This window comes from Rattus norvegicus, chromosome 5, assembly GCF_021556685.1.
Source record: "Rattus norvegicus strain SHRSP/BbbUtx chromosome 5, alternate assembly SHRSP_T2T, whole genome shotgun sequence".
NCBI classification, from domain to species: domain Eukaryota; kingdom Metazoa; phylum Chordata; class Mammalia; order Rodentia; family Muridae; genus Rattus; species Rattus norvegicus.
This window is the reverse complement of record NC_141538.1, coordinates 108,011,039-108,034,653: the sequence shown is the minus strand read 5'-3', so window position 1 is coordinate 108,034,653 and position 23,615 is coordinate 108,011,039. Positions and strand designations below refer to the sequence as shown.

The following is a 23,615-nucleotide window of genomic DNA, read 5'->3' as shown; positions in this document are numbered from 1 at the left end:
AGTAGAGCTCGGGGCAGCCGGGCATATCTTAGGTCAGGTCAGGGAGGGAAGGATAGCCTGGAAGGAGACAGGTGAACTGTTCCCCGAGGCATGCCCTTAGCCACATCTTCCAGTCGATGTACATCCCAAAGGTGCCATGCCCTCCTAGACCAGTGCCATTACCTGTGGACGGAGGCCGGAATCATGAAGTTGTAGGGAGCATTTCACACTCAAGCCATAGGACAGGAGCCTCAGAATTTTCCCTGTCCTGGTGCTCAATTAATTTTGGTAACAGGGGGAGGGTTTGGAGTAGCTGGCACTGATGAAATAAATTGTGTGTTTTATTTCAAAGTTATAAAGTCCTTGACATCAGCCCCCCCCCCACTCTATAATTAGGATCTTTAAATTTCTTGTCTAATTAAGTACTTTCAATTGATTGATGGCTTAAAAATATAATACATTTATTTGTTCTCTCTGAGAAAGTATAACAGTACTATAGGATCCCCCACCACATCCCCCTTTTAAAATCTGTGGCACCTTTTTTTTTTTAAAAAAAGATTTAGTTTATTTATATGGGTACACTGTAGCTGTCTTCAGATACATCAAAAGAGAGCATCAAATCCCACTACAGATGGTTGTGAGCCACCATGTGGTTGCTGGGAATTGAACTCAGGACCTCTGGAAGAGCAGTCAGTGCTCTCAAGCGCTGAGCCATCTCTCCAGCCCAGCACCTTCTTTTCTTCCTACTTTTACTTCCTACCTTTGGTTTTGAGTTAATCATAAAACAGGTGCTTTACTACTTGTGTAGGGAGCTGCTATGACAGACCCTCTTGGAACATGACCACTGAATCACTTTGTCTTGTCACTTTACAGGTTTTGCTGTGGATTTTTCTCTTTAAACAATATGTTTTCAGTTATTTCTTGTGTGAGTGGAATGTATTGTTCTAGTTGAGCATAGAGCTGGCTGTCACTCAGGGGAAGGATATTCCTGTTACAGGGTAGGGCCCTTAATCCTGCACCACTTGGCTACAGACCAGGGAAGGGAATAATATCCCAATGTTCTTATCATCTGGGGATATTTTCTTCATCAACAAAATCTGTAATGACTTTGTTTGGCTTGCTAGAGACCTGCCACGAAAGTGAGTTTTTTTCATCTTCATCTTGAAGATGCCAAGACCTGCTGGGCCTGGGGCCAAACAACTGTAATCTGAGTGGGAGATAAGGAAGGATCCGGGGATGGGAGGATGGGGAGACATCCGATGTGAAGCCAGTCTGGGCTATAAAGTAAACACACAAAACTGGAATGAAAAAAGAAATCAAGGTCAGGGGCTGGGAGGGTGTGCCAGGGAGAGAGGGTGTAGCCTGGGTTTTATCTGAAGCACGGGTGTAGTGGTGCATAGCTATGATGCTTCGAGGAACAACAGTTCAAGGCACTCCGCAACTACATGGCAGGGCCTGTCTAGGACACAGGGAACCCTATCTCTAAACAAAAAGGACCTCCCTGCCCCACAGACACACACCATGAAGGTTCAAACGTCTAAATGAAAAAGCCAAGACTGGGACACCCTCATTGGAAGACTTTTCTAGAATTTCCTTTTCTATTACATTGGCTTGCTCAGGGCCACCTCCCTCCCCCTGACCCCATTCTATGTTAAGCTGGGAGAAATGAGTTTAATGTTCTTTGTAAAGTCGCATTTGTTATGTCATTTCCTTTCATAAGTAATCTCTTGGAATCTTTCTTGTTCTTTTGCAATATAAATCGTGTCCCAAAGTATGGGTCTGTCTCTGTTCCCCAGAAGGTTCCACAAAATGAAAGCATGCTTGGGTCTTACCTTCTTGTCTTACTGCCTTTGAACTGCAGCAGTAGGGCTGGCTGGGCAGTCCTGTGGCGGTCCCGTCAAGAATGCCTTTCGGTCTAAATCAAGGGTCAGTGGGTCCACTCACCACCCAAACCTCCTGCAATCTGTAGACTGATCTGACATGCAGTTTCTGTTATGGGAAATGGCAGCTTTGTGCTTTTTGAACTGAATTTGAGACTTTATCAAATCACATTCAGGAGAACAGATCACTTAGTGGCTCTGAGTTTCAGAACCTTTGTGCTGCTTTTTATTAACTCTTTGAGGTGTAGGGTCCTGTGTGGTTTGGCTCGACTCCAGCTTACTGTACAGCTGAGGCTGACCCTGAATTTTCAGTCCTCCCCGTAAGTGCTGGGTAGGCAAGAATGCGTCACCACTCCTGGCTTCTAACTGTTTTTGAAGAGTTAGTTATTTTGTCAAAGTTAAAGTACCAAATTTGTTCGTTAATGAACTCATTGTTTTTATTGATTGATTAGTAGAATCTCTAGGGAAGTGATATGCACTCATTTAAATTACTGATATAGTTTCATTCTTTCTCTTCTGCAATAGAGCATGTAACTTAGGTCATCAGTTGGGTTATTAATTTCTTTTTTATTGTAAATGATGTAGAATAAAATTTTATTCGTCACATTATATTTCAGTGGAATTGAGAGCGTTGACATTACAGGCAGCCATCACCAGTCCTAGTCTCCTTTCCTTCTCCCCTGATCCTCTGCCACCAATCTCTTTCCCATCTTGAATTGCTTTTCCTTAAGACGCATTTATCCTGCAAGGCCCAGTTCTCCATCGAGACCTAAAGGGTAGAGAAGGTACAAAACTTGCATCTACTAGACTTAAGTCTCTATCTACAGAATTAATGACCTTTAACTGCTGTATGTATGATGATTATTTCCCACTGACAGAATTTGATATAACTTATTAAAACAAAGAATGATGTTTTGAACTTTCAAAAAGTAGTTAGTTTCAAAAGTAGCTTCAGGGGGTCTATGTTTTTATATATTATCTTATTTTTAACCAGTATTTCAGCTTCTAACAGATTTCACTGGAGTGATTTTTTTTCTGGATATTTGAATTCTGCAAGCAAGCATTTATGTCTTTTTGAATTATAATCAGTATATAATTTCAAACAGTTTTAAATTATGGTGGAATTATCCATCTATTTTTTGTTTTTTATTTTTTTATCCCCTTCCCCCATGTTTTTCTTTTTTTGAGGATAGGGACTTACTGTATGGTTCAGGCTGGCCCTGAACTAGTGGCTTCGTCTCTAGAATGTGGTCATTGCGAGCTTGTACCACTGTGGTTGGTATGGTGGTAGTAATTCTTACAGAATGCATTCAGGAGTTCAGTAATAACATTTTGGGTAAAAACAAAAACGCAGAGCTCTGTACTTGATATTACCAGTGACATAAATGCATTTTATGAAGTGTATACCTTAACCATGACTTCTGTGTGAGAGAGTGCTGTGTAATAACTGAAAATAATGGAGCAGAAGGTACTGCACATTATTTTAGACTTGTTTCTTCAACCTTTTTTTTTTTTTTTTTTGGTTCTTTTTTTTTTGGAGCTGGGGACCGAACCCAGGGCCTTGCGCTTCCTAGGTAAGCGCTCTTCCACTGAGCTAAATCCCCACCCCCTTCTTCAACCTTATTATACTTGATAATAATGATTTATCATTTGTGTTTGATAGATTTATTAAGAAAAATGAGAAAATACACCTGAGTGGGACTCCCAGAGAAATTCTCTTACCCTTAATTCAAATATTATCACATTTATGTACTTGGTGTTCGTGTGTGTGTGTGTTTGAGTGTGTGTGTGTGTTCATGTGTGGGTGTGTGCCTGTGTGTGTGTGTGAGTGTGTGTGTGTTCGTGTGTGGGTGTGTGCCATTTTGACACACATACATTCTAATGTCATGGTGCATGTGTGGAGGTCAGAGGGCAGTCTTGTGGGAATCTGCTCTTTCCTTCCACCGTCTGGGGTGTGGAGATTGAGCTCCACATCAGGCTTACAGGCTCGCCCTCTCCATCCAAGCCACCCCACTGCCTCTCATTTACCAGTTTAGAAGTGGAAAAGCTTCTCCTTAGGCTCCAATCCTATCTCAAGTAGGAAATCCTAATGAAATCTGTTTTATAGCATTCTGGGTCTTTCTGTATGTGCTTAGTCATTTTATACACACATACATGGGATATATAAGAATGCAATGCATTTATACATGTCCTTATAAAAACAGAATAATTTCAAGCAGAAGATACTGTAATGTCTTAACAACTATTTTATACATCTTTTTTTCTGTGTGATTTCTGATTTTTAATGTCTTTGGTTAGTGTTCTACAGTCTATTCTTATGACACTGACAGTTCATAATTTTTAAAAATGTTTGGAAATAAGTAAGTGGCAATATATTATATTGAAAATTTATTGAAAACTAAGATGCATTCTTTAGATTTGCATGAATATATAATTATTCATCCCAGGAGCCAGGTAGCTAAAAATTGTCTTAAAATCATGTATGGGATTTCTAGTTTCCTCAGAGATTTTCACCAATTAAAATAGATTTAAATGCAACAGGTATTTCATATGTAAAACTAAATACTGAGCCTTGAATATGATCTTGCTATAAAATATGATTAAGAGATATAATTATGGATTTTGCAACAAGGGACTTATATAAATTTGATCTCTAACTTCAAAGATATTTGCCATATTTCTATCCTTTAAAAACATTTCACTATATTCACAATGTAAGTATGAATATTGATCACTGGTTATAAGATATATTGCTTTATGTTCATAATTTGTCTTCAGTATTTCATCAAATATTTGAATATTTTGTGTTATATGCCATACTCATGACTGGTAATACCCAAGAATAAAAGCACAGTGAACAATGAAAAAAAATTAACCTCCCCAGTAAAAACAACTAAAGTACAAATAGTCCAAAGCAGGTGTCACAGTGACAGACTGTCCTGAGCGGTGGGAGCAGAGGAGCACATTGAAGTGTGGTGTTGTGTATCTTCAGCATCCTATAGGGGATCAGGAGTCTTGGAACAGAGAAGCCAGAACCATCTCAGTGAGCAAGGAAGATGAGAAAGGCGAGCTTTAGATGATGTGCAGGGTTTCAGAAAAGCAGACTGAAGAGGAGTCTCACAGCTGAGATGGACATGGAAAACCATCTGTTCTGGGTCTAGGGACCATGGGTGCTTGACAATGGCAGATCCGGAAAATTTAGTAGAGAAACTCCCACCACAGAGCAGTGCAGACAGTGATGACAGAACGGCTATTCTGCGTTAGGAAAAGAAGTGCAAGGGGTTGGGGAAATAACCTGGAGAACACCAGACTTAGATAATATACCTTCATCAGGACATTTTGCTTCAGTGGAAGATGGTGGGGCAGAGGGCATTTAATCTGATTTCTCTGCATGACCTGCTTTTTTTTTAATTTGTAAAAACAAACAAACAAACAAACAAAAAACAAAAATCCCAAAGTAAAAAATGTTTATTTATTGTATGGGTGTTGCCTTTGTATATGTCTGTGTATCATGTGTATGTCTGGGGCAGAAATTTAAAGCCGTCTGTCTATAGGCCTTTACCTCACAGAGGTTTCCAGAAGCAACAAGCTAAGGGCCTTGTTTCCTACTCATGTACCTCTGGGAACAGACCAGACCCGAGCTGTAGCACTCCACCTATCACCATCTCACTATATCGTGAAGTGACAGTGGACCTCAGAATTGGGGCATTTTACACCTGAATATGCCATTAACTTTATACTAGCCCTTTTATTTAAAAAGTTACGTGTGTGCCTGTTTTGTATGTGTGAAAATCCGATTCCAGTGGTTCTAGTGGCAGGAGGGGCATCCTTTGTGGCTCTCACTGAGCATTTCTGATGCTCTCAACTGAGCATCTCAGTGTGGGTTCCGGGCCCTCGGGTTACCACTATCACTCAGGAATCCGAGAAGTCACAGATGTTGCCCTCCAATTGCTTCTTTCTTCCCCTTTTTCATTCAACCCAGAGAGTGCCAATCACTTGTCACTTGTCATGTCAGATGGGGAGACAGGCTGCAAATGGCAAAGACAACTGAGGGTGGTTGGGGAAGGAGGCAGAAGATCTGACTTTATGATAGGAACAGTGAACTGATAGCTTATAGGGTAATGTGTGACACTCATGATTTGTATAAAAATAATACACCCAAGTACATGACAAGGCTTGACATGTGTTGTCTTTGATAGCAAAGGCTTATTATGAGAGCGATAATATATAGTCAGTTGAACTCTTCTGCGTGAAATAGAATTAAACAGACCTGTAGTAAACACTCTTGTCTAATAGTTGATGTCGGCATGGGTCTCCATTAGAGCTTAAAGGAATTCGGCTGCAGGAGGCCATGGCTTGCCCTGACAACGTGTTCCAAATTGGGAGATGAAATTTTAGTATTATTCATGATATTTTTTTTCTCATTCAATAGCATTTTTTCTGTTCTCTGAAAAAGAAACCAAGGTGTCAATTACAATTCTGCCTCAGCCCCCAAAGGGCTTTGATTATAGGCAGGTACCATTGAACCCAGCAAGAAAATTGGTTTCTTGCTTGTACGAAAAACCTAAGAGTGCTAACATTTGGAACTTGTGTGACTCTGTGTTAGTACTTAAGTTTCTATTAAAAACACATATAATGGCAACAATCCGTGTATTGCCAAAAAATATAGAGATTTTTCTTTACCCTGTGGTCTTGGGAGTGAAGCCAAAGGTCATGGTCATGCTAAATCCATACAGTAGTGTTGTAGACACACTGTGTATAGACCCACAGCATGGGCCTCAGCTTGGAGAGGACAAGACCTTAGGGTACTTGAAGTGCCCAACAGATGTATGGCATGTACGATAGACCTGAGCAGGGAAGAGTCACACAGGAATAAACTACAGCAGAAGAGACTTAGAAGTAAATGATTCCCCATGCACTAAACTCTAGATGACATCCTTTGTAGTCTTAGGTTTGGGGTGATTTTAAGGTATGTTCTTCTAGAATTAGAGAGACACACTTTCTATAATCCGGCTATCCCTTCAGGTTTGACGATTTAATATTGTAACTTTAATACTAGAATATTTGTCAGAATGACATTTTCCAGTTAAATTTGTTGTGGTAGAAACTTAACCAGATGGAGCTGAGACAGAAATTAAAAAAACAAATAAGGAAGCAAAAACCCCCGGAGGGTTTTCCTCACCTCAGTGATCTCAATGGGTGGCTCATTCTTTTCCCCTTTTCTGAAGTTTGTATTGCATGTTCCTCATTATGCTGTCATGTGTGGATAGACACTCGAGGTCATGTGCTTTGTATTTATGTGTCCTGGTTAGATAGGAAACTGCTCACCACCCTGGCAGTTCCAGGATGCATCCCTTGGTCTTTCTGTAATTGACATTATGTGGGTCACTAGTGCAGTCTTAGCCAGACTCAGTGGGAATGCCGACTTCTCAGTATTAGAGAAGGAAATTTCATTCTAGCCTTTTAAAAGCACCATTTTAGCATTTCAGGCACCATCTTGACTTTGATAAATGTCCTTTAACCTCTTTTAAGAACATGTGGAGTAAACGAATTATCTTCAGTGCCCCATGCCTAAGAAGCCATAATAAAAGGAGTTTTAATCTAGCGGTACCAGTAGGTCCTGTTTCTACTATAGTGGATCATTTTCTGGCAACTCAAGTGGATGTCTGAAACCTCAGATAGTCACAGATCCTGCATAAATTACACTTTTCCCCTGCATTTAAGTATCTATGATAAAGTTTAATTTGTAAATTAGGAATGACAAAGTAACAATAATAACTAAAATTGAAATAGAATTATAGCAACGTATGGTAAGCAAAATCATCCAAATGTGGGATATCTCACTCTGCTTTTACCTTTTTAAAGGTAGCACTTTGTAGTCTCCCCTTGGCATTTTTGAGGTGGGAGTACCAGCACGCTCATGGCAGAAGACCGTTACTAAGTTAAAACGTTACTGAATGCAAACACTGTCACATGCCCTTGGTTCACCTGATGGATAAATGGAAGGAGGGAAGCGGAGAGGTGCAAAAATTTCATAATGTCACTCATGTTGACACACAGTTTAAAGCTCATGCTTGTTATTTTTCTGGAGTTTTCCATCTAATATTTTGGGGCTAAATTTTACCATGGACTAGTAAATATGTGGGGAAGGGCTAAGTGGAGAATTACTGAGCGAAGGATCCACATGTAGGAAAGGATAACATTGGGGACAATTTGATTCCTAACTTCTTGTACCTCATATGACACCAGGATATTATGGACCATGAGGACATCCCTTTAGATACCGTAAGTGAAATTATTCTTGCTGCAAAGGCTCCAGGTTCCCAAGGGAAAATAGCGAAGTAGTGATTGTTGTGACATTCACGGAAGAGTGACTTAACCTTTGACTGAAGATCCTGAGCATTGAGGGCATCTTAGTGTCTGGATGTGACGGCATATAGCTTTAGGTCCAGCACTCAGGGAGCCGAGGCAGGAGGATCTCTGTGAATTCAAGGTCCTCACAGTAGTGAGTTCCACAACAGCTAGGGCAAAGTAGAGAGACCCTGTATCAAAAACAAGCAAACAAAAAGACCCACTTTGTCATCGGACTGAAATATGCAGGCTTACTGATGTCACCAGAAGTGCTCAGAGCATCTGTTAGGCAAAGACAGCTTCCGTGTGGTCATCTTCAGTTCTCATTCTTAGTGCTCTGGATCCTGAAATACAAATAGGTTTATAGGGAAAGACCCCTCTTTCCAGGACTTTTACTGAAATACCTCCTGTGGACCCCACCCTGCCATCCCCACTCGCTTTCCCAGTGTAGAGTTACATTTCTCACAATTCAGTTTACTGTGTTTACCTTCTCACTACTTTACAGAAGTCCTGTCTGAAAAGGCTTAAGGGAGGAGAGCAGGCTTAAGTTTGGCTCATGATTTTAGAGAGTACATTTGTTAGGTCCGGGCATCAAGGTGGAATGGGTTCATGCACAACAGACAGGAGTGTTTGACTACTTTTTCCTTATATGAGATTTAAAATAAGTTCTGGCTATTAAGGACCCACCTCGAACTACCACCAGCTAGAGACCTGGTGTTCAATACACAAGACCACAGGGTCTCATTCATGAGACCAGTTCAAGTTCAAACTACAGTTGCAGGTTTTCCTTTGAATGCCACCTTTCTGTTCCGGCTGTTTTTATATTTGGGCATTGTTTATGTGGTCCGTAAAGAACTGAGCATTGAGCATCCTTTTTATGACACACTCTGAGGCCAGATGACGAGTGGGCCTTCAGCTGAGGGCCTTTGTCAGAAAGCACTGAGCTATGCAGAACACACGTCCTGAAGAGCAAGATTCCTGTGAAGCTCCTAGAAGTGCCTACATTGTTTATCCAACACATGGGAGAACCTTGACCCATTTGCAGATACATTTTTTTCCTTTCTTTTTTTGAGACAGGGTTTCTCAGTATACACCACCTGTCCTGAAACTCTGTCCACCAGACTGGCCTTGAACTCACAGATGTCCTCCAGCCTCTGCCTCCCAAGTCCTAGGATTAAAGGCATGAGCTGCCATGGCCAGCTCATGGGCTATAGTTCTGTCCTCAATTCTCACAGTTTGTTATTCTAAACTTGCTTTGCAAAAGCCAGAAGAGCGAGAGGAAGGAAGAATTTGGTGGAGTAAAAGAACAGGTAAAATATTTCCTTCGTAGGAAGGATTATGTCCTATTACAGCTGTGGTATCCTCCCATTGTAGTAACACCAGAAACCTAACTCAGACCCCTGGGCAGTGCAGCTCTGCACTGAGGTGGCTTAGAACATGAGCATTAGGTGGTTTTGATGGACGTTTAACTCAGTCCCTGCTACTTAAAACTGTTGTTTATATATTTATCGTGTGGTGTGGCATAGCATGGTGTGGCGTGTACACGTGTGTGTGCATGTGTGTATTGGGAGAGGTGCTTGTTGTAGCACTTACGTGAAGTCCAGAGATAACCTTTGGGAGTCACTTGTTGCTTGCTTCCATGTTGGGTCTCAGAGATCCAGCTCAGGTACTCAGGCTCTGGGGCAGGTGCCTGTACCTTCTAAAGCCATCTCGCTGTCCCAGGCCTCTAGTGTTATATATGTGGCGGCATCATTAGGTATTGCAAAGCATTTCAAGCTCTTTATCCAATTGGTTATCCGCATTAGCAAGTGTATGATCTATGTGTTACTTCAAATGTTTTAAAATACTTTTTAGTTCTGAAGTACTTTTACTTTTTTGTAAAATATGAAAAGTGTTATTCACAGCCTGGGAAGGGAACCTAGACCAGTTATTAATGCCTTTTTTTTTTTTTTAAAGAAACAGGCACATGAAAATGAGGAACTGGAATCACTCATAGGAAATCTTGTAGCTACGTGGTAATTGGCAGACCAGAACTCTTACATTATCTTTGTTTTTCTTCTCCCTAAGTTGCTTGCATTAAGTCAAATAATTTAGCTTTTCCCAGAGGAAGCTTTCAAGTAAGAACTTGACATCTGAAAAATTTCTAATCTCTTTTAAAGATAAATAGAGAGAGATAAATGGAGAGATTTCTTGTTTTCCTTCCCATGGTTTAAAAAGAAAAAAAAAAAAGAAACCCCCAACCATATCTCTCTCTCTCTCTCTCTCTCTCTCTCTCTCTCTCTCTCTCTCTCTCTCTCTCTCTCTAAATTTAGATGAGATGGATCATGGTTGTAATCATAGCTCTTGGGAGGAAGAGACAGGATTAGCAGTTCAAAGACAGCTATGACCTAACTTTGAGGCTAGCCTGGGCTACATGAGACCCTGTCTCAAAAAGAACTGGGGGGTGGGGAAATGAAAACAAAAGAGACAAATAATCTGATCTAAAAGTAAAGAGAGACCAGCAGTAATAACAACAACAAAAAGTAAATTAATTAGTGAAATAATTCTAGTGCTTAAAAGGCACTCTCCACAGTAATTGCCTTGGACCACAAGTACAAAGTTTAAAACTTTCGTCCGAAGCCTGAGAACATAAAAAGAGGCAGTACACCCCTCCCCCAAACACTCAGCCAGCAGCACCAAGTTGTTTCAGAACCATTAACTTGTAAAGGAAACCAATTTAAGTAGTTCCTTCCAAATTACCTACCCCTCTCTAATGAAAGAGATTCATCACGTTAGAAATAGCATAAGAGAAGGAATTCAGGCCCTGCCAGAGGAGGGCAGAGTGGGATCTCTTTAATTGAGAGCCTTCTGATCTGAGCCTTCCTGTCTGTCCCCTACAGTTTGCCAGTCGCTCTAGAGCTGCTGATCTGAGCCAGGCCCTCCGTGGAAAATTCCAAGGGATGGAACTTGGGTTCTGCTGAAGCCCAGGCTTCACGAGGTCCGGTTTTGCTTTGTTTTTAAAACAAGCTCTCCACACTCCCACAAAAAAATACCCACCAAAACCAAACAAAGCACAAAACTAAAAACCAAACAAACAAAATTACTGGGGCACAAGACAAGACCAACAAGACAATGGGGAGTTCTCCCTGTCTCAGTGTGCTGCTAGCAGTCCCCACAGGAGCTTTCCTGTGCATAGCCTCCTTTCTAAATACCAGCAGACTGTGGGTGAGTGAATGCTATTCCTTTGTTACATATGAGCAAGACTGAGAGGCACAGATGACTCACGCGAGTCATGGAATGAGCAATTGATTTAGAGTTTGAGGACAAGGTGCCCATTTCAGGCCTGCACTCCTCCTACCTTGCCGTAGCTCTGTCTTCCTTCTTAGTTTCATGATCTTTAGGAGAGAAAGACAAAGTTGTTTGTGTTGTCGAGTCTGTCTGAGACTCCCCCATTCCCCTAGGTTGTACTTTGTAGCCCAGGCTGGCCTTGGTGCAACTCTTGCCTCAGTCTCCTGAAGTCACCTGATCTGACTTTTAGGGCTTTATATGACTCTGATCAGTTGTTTCGGCTGTTCCTTGACAAGGCACAAGGTCCTACTCTATAGTTTAGACTCATCTGTCAGTCAACCCATATTGACTATTTTGTATTTACTTTACGGTAGGCGTTCTGTACGCCCAGGGCCTATTTCTAAATAGACAGGAAAACTGTTTTCATAGAGTTTACATCCTTCTCTTCAGCATCTCTGTAGAGTATGCAAAATCTCAGTGTATGCAGGGGACACAGCATCAACTACAGTTCTCTTTTAACCCACCTCTCCCCGCCCAACTACTGCAGGTACATAAGAATCTAGGATTACAGATCTGCAGAAGGGCTCACTTTTTCTCACCCTAGAGGCATAGCCGTGGTTAGCTCTATGCCAGTTCTGAAGAGGCTGTCATGTTTGAATGAACGATTTTCTTTCATCCACTGTAGACAGTGATTGTACTTCTTCCTACTGCAGTTGTGAAGAAGACAGAATGAAGTTGGCAAGAGCTGCATACTTCCTCTACAACTAAATTAACAACAATACCAAATATTTAGACCTCTAGAACACTCTCACTGCTTGCTTTCACAGTGCAGTGATTGGTCGTTACATCTTAAGGCCAACTTGTAAACACACCTCCCATTATCAGGACTAGATGCATATCCAGAACACCCATAGGACCTGTCCGTAGTTCACTGGGAAATAAACTAGAAGCAGAAGGAACACTATCTATATCCTTCATTTTATAGATACTTCATCTTAGGAAGAAATTACAGGGCTCATCCTTGGGTTAAGAAACCGAGGCCTGGCTTGAGAGAAGAGAGAGGAGGAGGCCTTCCTGTCCAGGGTTTTCATCTTTTTGGTCATTTAAAGAGTATGTTCATCAATCAGGTCAGGCCACGAGCTCCAGTTTCTATAGCAAGTTGCTTCATTTAAGTGGGGCTCCGTGGTCAAAGGTCTTTCGTTGGTGATAAGAGAGAGGCTTCATTAGTGCTTGAACACTAAATGTGGCACACTAGAGCCTCAGGTTGTTCATTGGTTCTTTTGAAATATTGCTTTAAGACCCTGACATAAGTAATTTGTAGTGTTTGTGACTAAGAAAAAAAGCTTTGAAATCTTCTGTCACGACACAATCTTGCAGCCAACACTTTAGATTTTTTTTTTTTAATTCTTGTTCAACGTTCTTCTGGCAAGTAGAGTTTAATAAAAAAGAACCCGCAGTTTCAAAAGGGATCAGGATCAGATCTAAGACTGAGATATTTAAAGCGTGTATGAAATCCCTCCAGCAGTTTATCCTACTGGGCCCCTGGGAAGGGAGGAGACAGAAATGTATCCCAGCTCTGGTCAGTGTTTGATCAATTAAAGGTGAAATTGCCAGCCAGGCTATTTAGAGCATGTTTATAGCATGTTGAAAACAACAACAGAAACTTGTTGGTTTGGAAGACTGGCCTTCACTCACAGATGAGGACTGTCTTTAAGTAATGGAATAAAAACAGAAAATTCAATCATTAAAATGATCTGCCACTTTGACATGAATTTAAATCTTGGCATTTAATCAATAATTTTTTATCATAAGTATTCCTAGAAATTTATGCTAGATATTGAGAAATCAATGAAATGTCTGTCTTTTGGATGAGAGTACCATTTTAGTTGGGCCTATCTGAACTTTAAGATAATATAGTGTCTTGGAAAGTAAAGTTTTCATCTTAAATAGCAGATCAGTTTTCATTGGTATATTCTGGTGACCCTGAACCAAGTACAGGACAGTTAGTGGAGTCTCCAGATATAAAGACTGTATAAACTTTGAATTTTTAGTTTACAGTTATAGGCATTCTCAAACTCCTCCTTTTGTTCCTGCTTTCCTGTTTTCAGTGAGGTCAATCAGTCTAAGGTTTTAGGTCTTCTAAACTTTCCAGTCCCCTAAACCTTCATAACTTTTGATCTAAGATGTTGCTCTCTTTTGTTTTAAAGACATAAATTATGTGACTTAGATTTATACCACACAGAAACCTGTACAGTAGGCATGCTGAAGTCCACACGAAGCTAGCCTACACAGAATTACAGTATCTGTTTATAGAATGAAATGTTTTTGTCAGGGATTCTGCCCAACAGCATTCTCTAATTTGAATGTCTCTAGCTCCCTTAAAAACCAAACTTGTCAGCCTGTTCAAGATGCACAGAGAAAGGCTTGGCATGGGGGCATATGCCTTTAATTCCAGCACTCGGAAGATAGATTTCTAGGTCAGTGAAGGCTACATAGTGTGACCCTGTCTTAAACAGGCAAACCAACCAACCAGATAAACAATGTGTTGAGAGACGGTACCAAGTCAATAATGTGCACATTTCTTAGCCTTCCCCCTACTTTTTTTTTTAATTTAGAGAATACTTTATTAGTTTTTGTAATCAAACCCACGTAGATAAGACCTTACATATTTAATACAGTGCGTTACCCCTGTACAAATGGAAAAAACTTAAGTTCAACATTTCTAGACCAATATGGCTGTTAATTTCTGTACAGTGCCAACTCAACACAGTAAACGGGGATACTTTTTTCCAAAGTTGACAGCACAGCTAAAGTTTCCAAAAATTCAAATTATATATCTGTATATTTCCCCCTACTTTTTAAAAAGCTCTGTTAATCATGTGACATCCAGAAATGTCTTCAGTAAACAAAAGCAGGAATGTTGAGATAGAAATTTTGGTCTGACAAAATAAATGCGAAATGATTAAGAGGACTTTAGGTAGTATTCTTAAAATTTTCCACTTAGGAAAATATGTTCAGTATTAGTGGGATACATGGTTGCTCCAGTAGGTAAATTTTGTTACTAATAGAAGTAACCAATGTTGCACAGTTTTACTGATATGCTGTCTTCAAGCTGCTAAAATAAATATATACATTTTGATGAAAGACCATATTCAGTAGTCTCCATATTTAATGTAACCAAGTCCTGGAAAAATTAAGATCAATGTAATGCAAGTTAGTTGAGTTTTTTTTTTTTTCATAAAATCAATATGAGAATGAGGTCTCTCCGTTCTTAAACCAAAGATCTTGGACCATTTTTTGCTTTGCTATTTTTTAATGCCTCAAGCATCATATTTAATAAGTTATTAATGATTTATTTCTGATCCTGATGGATTACCTTTAATGTGTATATAACTCATTTTACTATAGCAGCATAATAAATGGCCAGTTTTATGAAACTTTAATATAGGTCACATAATCTTACCTATTACTTGAGAGTGATTTGTTACCTTATTTTTGATATAATAGATCAGAATTTAGAATTATACCATTAAGGTTAATAAAATTAATTATAGATTCAAGGAAAGAAGAATCAATGTCATATCATTGTGAAATGTTGTTAAGACTTAGGGATATGTGACAGGCCTTTTAGGTAAATTATTAAGGGACATGTGTTTGGCTGTCTTCTTTCCCATTATGCAAGATCAACTGCCTAAGAGTATCACTACGCACCGTGAGGTGTTTAATATTTCTGCTGTGTTGTTTTTGTAGATCAACCATCCCATCCATATGAATGACTTTATCTTGAGCCTCTAAGGCTGTATACATCATACTGGTATTTATATAAATAAACTCTTAAACAGCGAATCTTTCATCTATTCTTCTCTTGCTGCTATTTCACCGTGTCAGGTAGCTTTGTTGCATTGGCTTATTGGAGGCCTTGCTAGGCATATGGTCTTTTGGTGAATTCAAAGCACCAGTTGCTCTAGGTATATGGCTTACATGAAGCTACTCCGTCACTGTATACCCCTGTATAACCACTCAAAAGTAGACAAGATGTTCCTTTAGGGTTTGGAATAAAGATCTTTGTGCTTGTTCTTATAACTAAGTCTAGTTTTCCCCAGGTACTCAGAGGTACTGTCATCAAGATCAGGTTTCTAGTCTTCATAACTAATTAACTAGTCTTCATAATCACTTTACTAGCTATAGGAAAAAAATTACCCTAATGAGCATAGTATCTTAGAAGACTGTTTGGTCTGTTTCTTCTCCTCTCTCTTTTCCTTCAGATTCAGTTTGGTCACTTCCTCTTTAAACCAGTAACTAGACTTGAGGGCACCATTTGTTATGTTAACTTAGGCCAGCATGGAATAGAAGTTAAATACTTTTGTGGGTTTTCTTTCTTGCTGTTTTTGTTAGAAAGGGGTTGGGGAGACCAAGAGGGAGAGGGAGGAATATCAAGCTGGGTAGGTAGTGAATTGGGGAGGATCTGAGAGGAGTTGGGGAGGGGAAATATGATCAAATTGTATTGTATGAAAAATGTTAATAAAAAGAGACGTTAATACATAGTATCTTAGTCCTCTGCTAAACTAAGGCAGAGACTGGGAACACAGTGAGGTTTGTAGTTTGTGGGCGATAAGATTCATGCTCAGAGGCAAAGTGAGAAGAGACAGAAGGCTCATTTTTTAATAGTAACTTGAAAGTCATTGAGTTGATGTAATAAATATTAATTGTGGGTCAAGCAGTCATTGGAAATAAAATGTGCCTGCAGCTTTATTTGGAAATGGATGTATATCTAAGCCCAACTCCCAAGACACTGTAGCCTTCTAACTCTATGCCACCATGTCAAGCACCCCTCCAATTTAGTCAAGTCATTTATTTAAATAGACTATCACCAACATTTCTTTGTGGTCTTATGGCGAAATTGCTGAATAATCCTATGATTCACATCAGGCCCATAACAAGGCATAGGAATGATGCTGAGATCTTCAGAAATTATTATTTTTTTAACTTGTTTATTGATTCTTTGTGGATTTTACCTTATGCACCCCAATCCCATTCATTTTCCCATCCCTTCATATCTGCGCTCTGCCCTTGCACCCTCCCCCCAAAATAAAATAATAAAAACAACAGCAGCAGCAGCAGCATCTCCCTGTGAAGACTGTGGTGTGTCACACAGTGCACCCTTTTGCCCACACAGATTTACTCACCCATGTTCATTTTCATGACTCATCTGTCTGTTTTGAAGCCTCTGGGCTTCCGCTCCGCTCAATACTGGACCCTCACTCGGACTCCTCCTTGAAAACCCATTTTTGTTCCATGTCATAGATCTCCTGTGGCTTTCGATCCAGCAATTCATAGAGTGGGTAGATGTTGGGGTGGGCCAACTCAAAGCTCTAGAACTGGGCCTGGGTGGTGGCAGTGTTGTTCAGCCTGCCAGCTGTCCTGCACTTGGGCCTCCAGGGCCAGCTCTGCCACTGTGCCCAGGAGAGGGATGGGACCAGCTCTCTTGCTTGTAGCACCTGCTGGCAAAGGGCAGGGCTAACATTCCCAGGCTCCCGCAGGCCTTGCCATTGGAGCCAGATCTCTCACACCTGGGGCCTGAGCCACTTCTTCCACTCTCAAGCCCATAGGGTATCTCTGTACCATGTCTGGGCAGTCCAGCACCTCTGGCCCTGGTGGCATGGGATCTTCAGAAATTATATAATTGTATGTGTGTATATGTGTATGCCCCTCTCTCTCTCTCTCTCTCTCTCTCTCTCTCTCTCTCTCTCTGTGTGTGTGTGTGTGTGTGTGTGTGTGTGTGTGTGTGTAAGTACAGGATCCAAGGAAAAGAGAGAAAATTCTCCTAGGTGGCATTTGAAACCACAAGCAGCTGCAGCAAGGTCAGTCTCCTGTGTGGAGATGGCCTGGCCACATTGTAACCATTTGGGCAAGTCAACTTTAGTCTTGTCATTAAGCATTTGACACTTCTGTTGGGCATCATCTCTGGCCTTCTAGGAACAGACATCAGGGGAGAGTATGGCAAAACACATTCTAATTGTGCAATGCCTGGAAAGTACAGCAGTCATTGGCCAACTGCATCATACTTATTTATGTATTGTATTTCAGTATGGTGTGCTGGCCAGGCGGGAGCCAGTGTGGGGAAGCCGCTGGCAGCCAGTTTGTTCTCAGTTGATTAACTTGTTTCATTATCCTTTTCTCCCTTGTTCTTTTTTCTTTCTTTCTTTCTTTTGTTGTTGTTTTTAATTTAAATAAGACTTGTGGTTTTGATAGCAGTGGCATAATGGAATTACTCTGTTCTTGATATTCTTTTTGGGAAAAGCTGAGTCCTGTCTGGTGAAGTCAGCTTGAATTTTAGGCCCTGCCCTATAATGTAAGCAACAGTTTAGCAACTTGGTTCTAAAAAGATACCTTACATGAGCCTTCTATCCATTCCTGGCAGGATAGCTCAAACAGTCAAAACACTTCTTGTCTTGTTACTGTATTAACGACCACGGTGTAAGGGCATGGTGGCACATACCTGCAATCATCATAATATGACTGTAATTGTAGCATGACTGTAATCTTAACACCTAAGTGTGTGGTACGGGAAGGTTGGGAGTTCAAGACCAGGCTGGCCTACATAGCTGCAAAGTTGAGAGAGAGTCTTAAAATAAAAATCCGAGGGGAGTGTTTACTCTTCAGTGTTTCATTTTGCTCTTATAAAAAAATCATATTTGGTGATATTATAATAATTTTAATACTTTTTATTTGTAGTCTTCGTATCTGTATATCTGTATCCTACTAGCTTTCTATGTCCACAAAATGCAGGGCAATATATTAAGGTCTAACCTTTAACTCTTGGTTAGAAATATTGACTAAATGGCACCATGCCTTGTGTAAGTGTATCAGCATGTTGATGAAATATTTCTGTATTAAGACTGTTATTTCAGCCTGGTGTGGGGACTCATGTCTGTGACTGCATTACTTGGAGTTGGAGGGAACCTCGTTGTTCAAGGCTAGCCTTTAGTTACAAAGCGAGCTCTGGGCGAGCTGGGATTGCATAGGAAGGTCCTGTGTCAAGAAACCACCAAAGTACAACACTAGTGTTGGTAGGAATTTAATATTTACAAAAAATCGTCATAAAATGCAGATCCATTGCAATGTATTATGTAACGCTCTGTATTTTGCTATATGTGGTTGGGAGACTCAGATGTAGAGAGAGCCTGTTTAACTTGTCTAGAGTTAGTTACTATGGAGTAGGAAGTGGCAAAGAGGCAGAAACACTAATTAGCTAGCTCCATACCTGCTTTCTCCATAAAACTGAGCTGTTAATGTCTTGTTAAGGTGTGGGTTGCACACACAGGAGGTACTGCTAGGTTTCAGGCCTTCTTGACTTCGTGAATAATTCAAATTCCAGGCATACTGTTTGTGTATGAAGTTTTCTTGAGCCTGTGAAGGTCGTAAAGATTTTTCTTTTATTATATAAAAATTAATTTTGTAAAAAAAATGAGAGAAATTAGCAGAGAGAAGAAAATACTTTAAATCTAAGCACCCAGCAAAGAGTGCTGGGCACAGACACCATTAATAAATATCTTATTGATTGAATGCCAGGAATTAGCTTTCCGACCTTGGAGTAAATTGCTTAAGTTGTCATATTCTGTCTGTAGGCAGCGGTGGTTGGCAGGTTCTTTTGCTACTTCTCTTCTTGTTACGGATTTACGTGACATCACTGATCTCTCAGGGACTGGGTGAAAGTGTTAAATAAATCAAACTTTTAATACCATATTAAGAAAGAAATGATGTTAAATTTGCTGTCTTTGGATATCTCACTGCTGTTTGCCAAAGTGAGGAAGAATATAGCATGTTGACAACGTTTTCATTTGCACTTCTTCAGAGTGAGAGTATGTGGGAGAGCAAATGCATTTATTTATAATTAATTATTAATTATCAATTATAAAATATTAAAACCTTCTTCCTGCTAAATCAAGTTCTATTGCTTGGTTTCTACGTTTTTCGAACCCCAGATTACAGTCAATGGAATTATGGTCTAGCTACAAACCAGCATTTTTCTTCATAAAAGCAAAGTAATAGGCCTGGAGAGTTAAGAGCACTGGCTGCTCTCGCTGAGTTCCCGCATGGCAGCTCATAACCCTCTGTGTGTAACTCTAATCCCGTGTGATGCCCTCTTTTGTCTTCTGCAGGCACCAAGCAGGTACACATTTCACATGTATACGTATGCAGGCAAAATGTTCATATATGTAAAGTAACAAAACTAAAAAATGACAATAACCATGATATGGGCATGGCATATTACTTTATGTGGTTTCATTTACTAGGTGATATCAGTATCCTGGTACAGTGTGTGCCTGCTTAGGAGAGAAACTGAATTTGATAGGAAATAACAGCATTAAAGAAAGAGAATAATTGCCCACCCTTGGTTGTTTGAGAAAATCTGTGCTCCTGTATATTAGTTGCATGAGACAGTGCCCATAGTTGTCTTGAATGCATGTATAGGCCACACTCCCTCATACCCACCCCTACGACCCTCTTAGTTACCTCCCCAGCTGACCCTTTCCCCAAAAGAACACTTTTTTATAAAACATGAACCGTACAACATCTAAGCAGACCCGGATTTTCTCTTCCTCTGATGACAGTACTTCAAAAAAATATCATTCTTACCTTAAAAATCCTTTTCTTTCTGAGCTTCCTCTAGATTGCCCACGTTTTTGTATAGCCAAGTTTGTATTTCAGTTCTGCAGGTTCTGTATGCAGAGAGAAGCTGTCGGCCATCCCCGTGCCTCCTCTGTAGGACGGGTCAGAACTGTTGGCAAGATATTCAGGAAACAAAAGGATCTGGAGCTGTAAAAACTGTTGATAGATAACAGCTGTAATCAGAATTCATAGTTCTATTAATATCTTACTTTTTAAATCTAGGGTTTATCTTTAAGGTATGATGTAGCAGGAGAAGTTTTATGTGTTAGTTTGCACAAAAGGTCCAATAGCTTTGTAGCAGGATGGGTTGCTACCGTGCTCAGAACTGGGGTCCCCTGCATCTGAGTTAGTTTATCATGGGACATACTCAGTGAAAGTTAGCATGCTTCTCTTGCCAGGGAGGACCTTCCCTTCAGAATTACCCTGGGCGAGGGATTGCCAGCAGCTCTTCAAACTGCAGTCCTAATGAGTATCCTGTTTGACCTTTGCCTATAGAATGTGGCTTGAGTTGTGTTCTTCTCTTTGGGTTTAAGATTCAGCCCCTGGCAGGATCTTTATGTAATCTCTGTTGAGCTGTCCCATCTCCTTCAATTGGGCATAAACCTATTCATCAACCTATCTTTTATATGTGCAGTCAGGAATACTATTAAGATTGACTGCACTGTGGCAGGGTGCTTTGTATTTAAGAAGTAATATAATAGGCTTCAATGTGATTAAGAACAGGGGTTACTGCAAATGCAATATATACTAAAGTCACACCGCTGAAGAGCTTTTTACATAATGCACTATGCCTAATGTGCAGACAGTTGATTTAATTTTCTGTTCTACCCCTCTAAAAGCCTGGTGTTTCTCACAAATGCTACCAATGTATCCTGTTGTTTCATTTTGTAATACTTGAGTTGATATGCTACTATAACTCAATTATATCAAGTCCTAAGGAATGGAATTTCTGTTTTGATTTATATATGTGAAATGGGGTGTTGTTCAGCAGATTTAATCTAACTCCACAGTAAGAATGGCAATGAGAGAATGAAAATCTAATTTATAGAATTTTTCATGAGGCAGCCTCTTTTTTTTTTTTTTAAAAAAAAAACAAAACCCAGTATTACTTTAATGGTCTAATAAAAATAAAATTTGTCTCTGGTTATGAAAAAGCCTTTACCAGAAAGCACTTGAAACAGTTCAAGTGCTGGGGCTGAGTGTATAGCTCAGCCGTACAGCACCTGGCTGCCATGCTTATCTGAGGCTGTCGGTCCAGCCCCTAGAACTGTAAAACAAAATGCAGAACTTGGCCTGGTGGTGCATACCTGGAACCCCAGCATATGGGACGTGGAGGTACAAAGATCTGCAGCATAAAAGTATTCCTTAGTCACATAGTTCAAAACCAGCATAGGCTACCTGAGCCTGGGGTCTCCATCTTCTACAAGCAAACAAATGCAGGCAGCAGGCAGCAGGCAGACAGACAAGACACACATGCGCTCATACACAGACACACACAGACACACACACACACACACACACACACACACACACAAGTGAAATGCTGAATCCTTTTTTTTTGTTTGTTTTATTTCAGTGTCCTGATTTTTGTTATAAGATGTGATAATTAGCTGATACATCCTCTATGCTTAATTGAAGCTACTGAAACACATTATGCATTCCCTTTTAAGTTAGAAGTAGCCCATACACTTTGTCTGTAGAATAATGGAGCTTTGGATGCTGATGCTGTCTCTGTAATGGAAGCTGGCTTCTTTTTAATGACAGTGGTCTGAGGCCAGTGTTTAAAAGGGACTTGGAAGCAGAGACGTGTCTCTTGATTTCCTGCTAATTTTTCTTTACTACAGCGTGGGGCTTAAACTGGGATTGCATTTCCATTTTCTAGTCTGTTCTGTTGCAGTATTTCAGCACTCCAATTTTACAGTATACTTTAAATGTTAGCTGAGAATGGTTAAACTAAGTACAAATATATGTATTTTAGGGTGCTCTGGAAAAAGGGTTTTAGGAACGTCCAAAATACATTTCCATGCTTTTCGGTTTGTATTCGAATACTTTTAGATCACTGGGTGTACCTTAGTTTCTAGAATGTTCTCTGGGTTAGTGGATTACTTGTTTATTTTTACAGTGGGTGTAGTCTTTAAATGTGCAGGAGCTATATGAAGCAGGAAAAGTAGCATCACTTTTGTTCTGTAAATTTCGTTCTGGAACAGTGTGTATCATGTGAATGTTCAAGGTGATTTGTGACCAGGGAGCCTCTTTCAGCAGCCCTGGTCACTGTGCTCTTGTCTTGTCTATCTGTCCATTGGTTCTTCCCTCTTTCCACCCTCTCTCTCCTCCTTGCTGTAAGCCTGTTGCTGAAGTCAGACTCCCAGTGAGCCCTTGATTTAGGTGAGCAAAATGCCTGATCTTAGGAAGGCTCAGCAGTGTGCTCCACACTCACTGATGGGCACAGCAGTGATTTCCACAGCATGTCCTCTCGCTTCCTGTTGTTCCAACCTTCTGTCCTCCCGATCTCCTTGCTTGTTTAGGACAGTGGTGTTTTCCTGTTATTGTTCAGACTCTGTTGTTTCTTTTTGCAAAAAAGAGCATTGGGGGGCTTTGCTGTTTTGTTTTCTTTCCTGCTCTCTGGTTCTGGTTGTCCTCGGAGCTGAAGCACTCCTACTTGGATAAGCTACTCAATGATAATGATGTGCAGAGACCAAAAAAGCAGAGTCCATAAGATGCTATGAAGAAGTCCTGTTCGTTTCCACCCTTTCCGTAAACTCGAGGCAGGTTCTGCTCCTTTTCTGGAAGCTCCCCTCCCCCTTGGAAAGAGGCTAAAACAGAAATTGAGAAGTGAGAAGTTAAGTCACCGCCCTTGCTGAGTTGTCCTCTTTTGGTTTTCTGTGAAGCTTGATTATGGTGGTCTCAGCTGTTTATTTTTGTTGGAAATGGGTTCCATATTTGATTTATTATATTTGATTACTTCATAATGCACGGCCATGTCTATCACTGGAGCGCAGCTGGTAGCTCTCTTGTGTACGGACACTTTTATTGTTCTCTGCCTTTGGATAAGAATACATCGTCAGAATAAGAAATTGAATTGTGTGCTATAGGATCTCGCCTATATTAATATGATTGTGCCGCTTTTAAAAGTAACTCTGAAGACACTGTATACTGATTTGAGGGGAAAACTCGTCTCAGCTGGATGGTATCTTTGTAATATGAACATATGCTTGAGAAAATCTGAAGTTTTCTCTCCCAGTATTGTGAACAGCCATCAGTCTTGTTCTCTTGTGGAACATGCCGTTTTTACATTGCTCTGAGAAGAGAGCGCTGTGCCTGTGATCTTTTTCTTTTTCCTAAATTGCACTTAAAACTCACTCTTTATGGCTAACATTTCTCAGTCTGAATTTTTTTTTTTTTTTTTGTGCTTTTCAGGACTCCTAGATTTCAAGGGACAGATTTCGATCTAAAGTTTGTCATTCA

At 40.3% G+C, this 23,615-nt stretch overlaps 1 protein-coding gene and 1 long non-coding RNA gene across 7 annotated transcripts in view; one reads left to right on the top strand and one right to left on the bottom strand.

Moving 5' to 3' along the window:
* Mllt3 (MLLT3, super elongation complex subunit) overlaps positions 1-23,615 on the top strand; it is a 254,496-nt gene that overhangs the window by 116,990 nt on the left and 113,891 nt on the right.
* LOC148005896 (uncharacterized) lies at positions 2,281-20,261 on the bottom strand. 4 transcript variants are annotated; one of them, XR_015620964.1, is made up of 7 exons: positions 20,118-20,261; positions 18,742-18,887; positions 8,466-8,554; positions 8,144-8,380; positions 7,715-7,847; positions 6,130-6,306; positions 2,432-2,628 (listed from the first exon to the last, which is right to left on the bottom strand). It is a non-coding gene; the product is annotated as an uncharacterized LOC148005896 (long non-coding RNA). The 4 variants fall into 4 exon arrangements; XR_015620963.1 differs by lacking the exon at positions 7,715-7,847 and having other exon boundaries at positions 2,281-2,628; XR_015620965.1 differs by lacking the exons at positions 7,715-7,847; positions 8,144-8,380 and having other exon boundaries at positions 2,281-2,628; positions 8,435-8,554.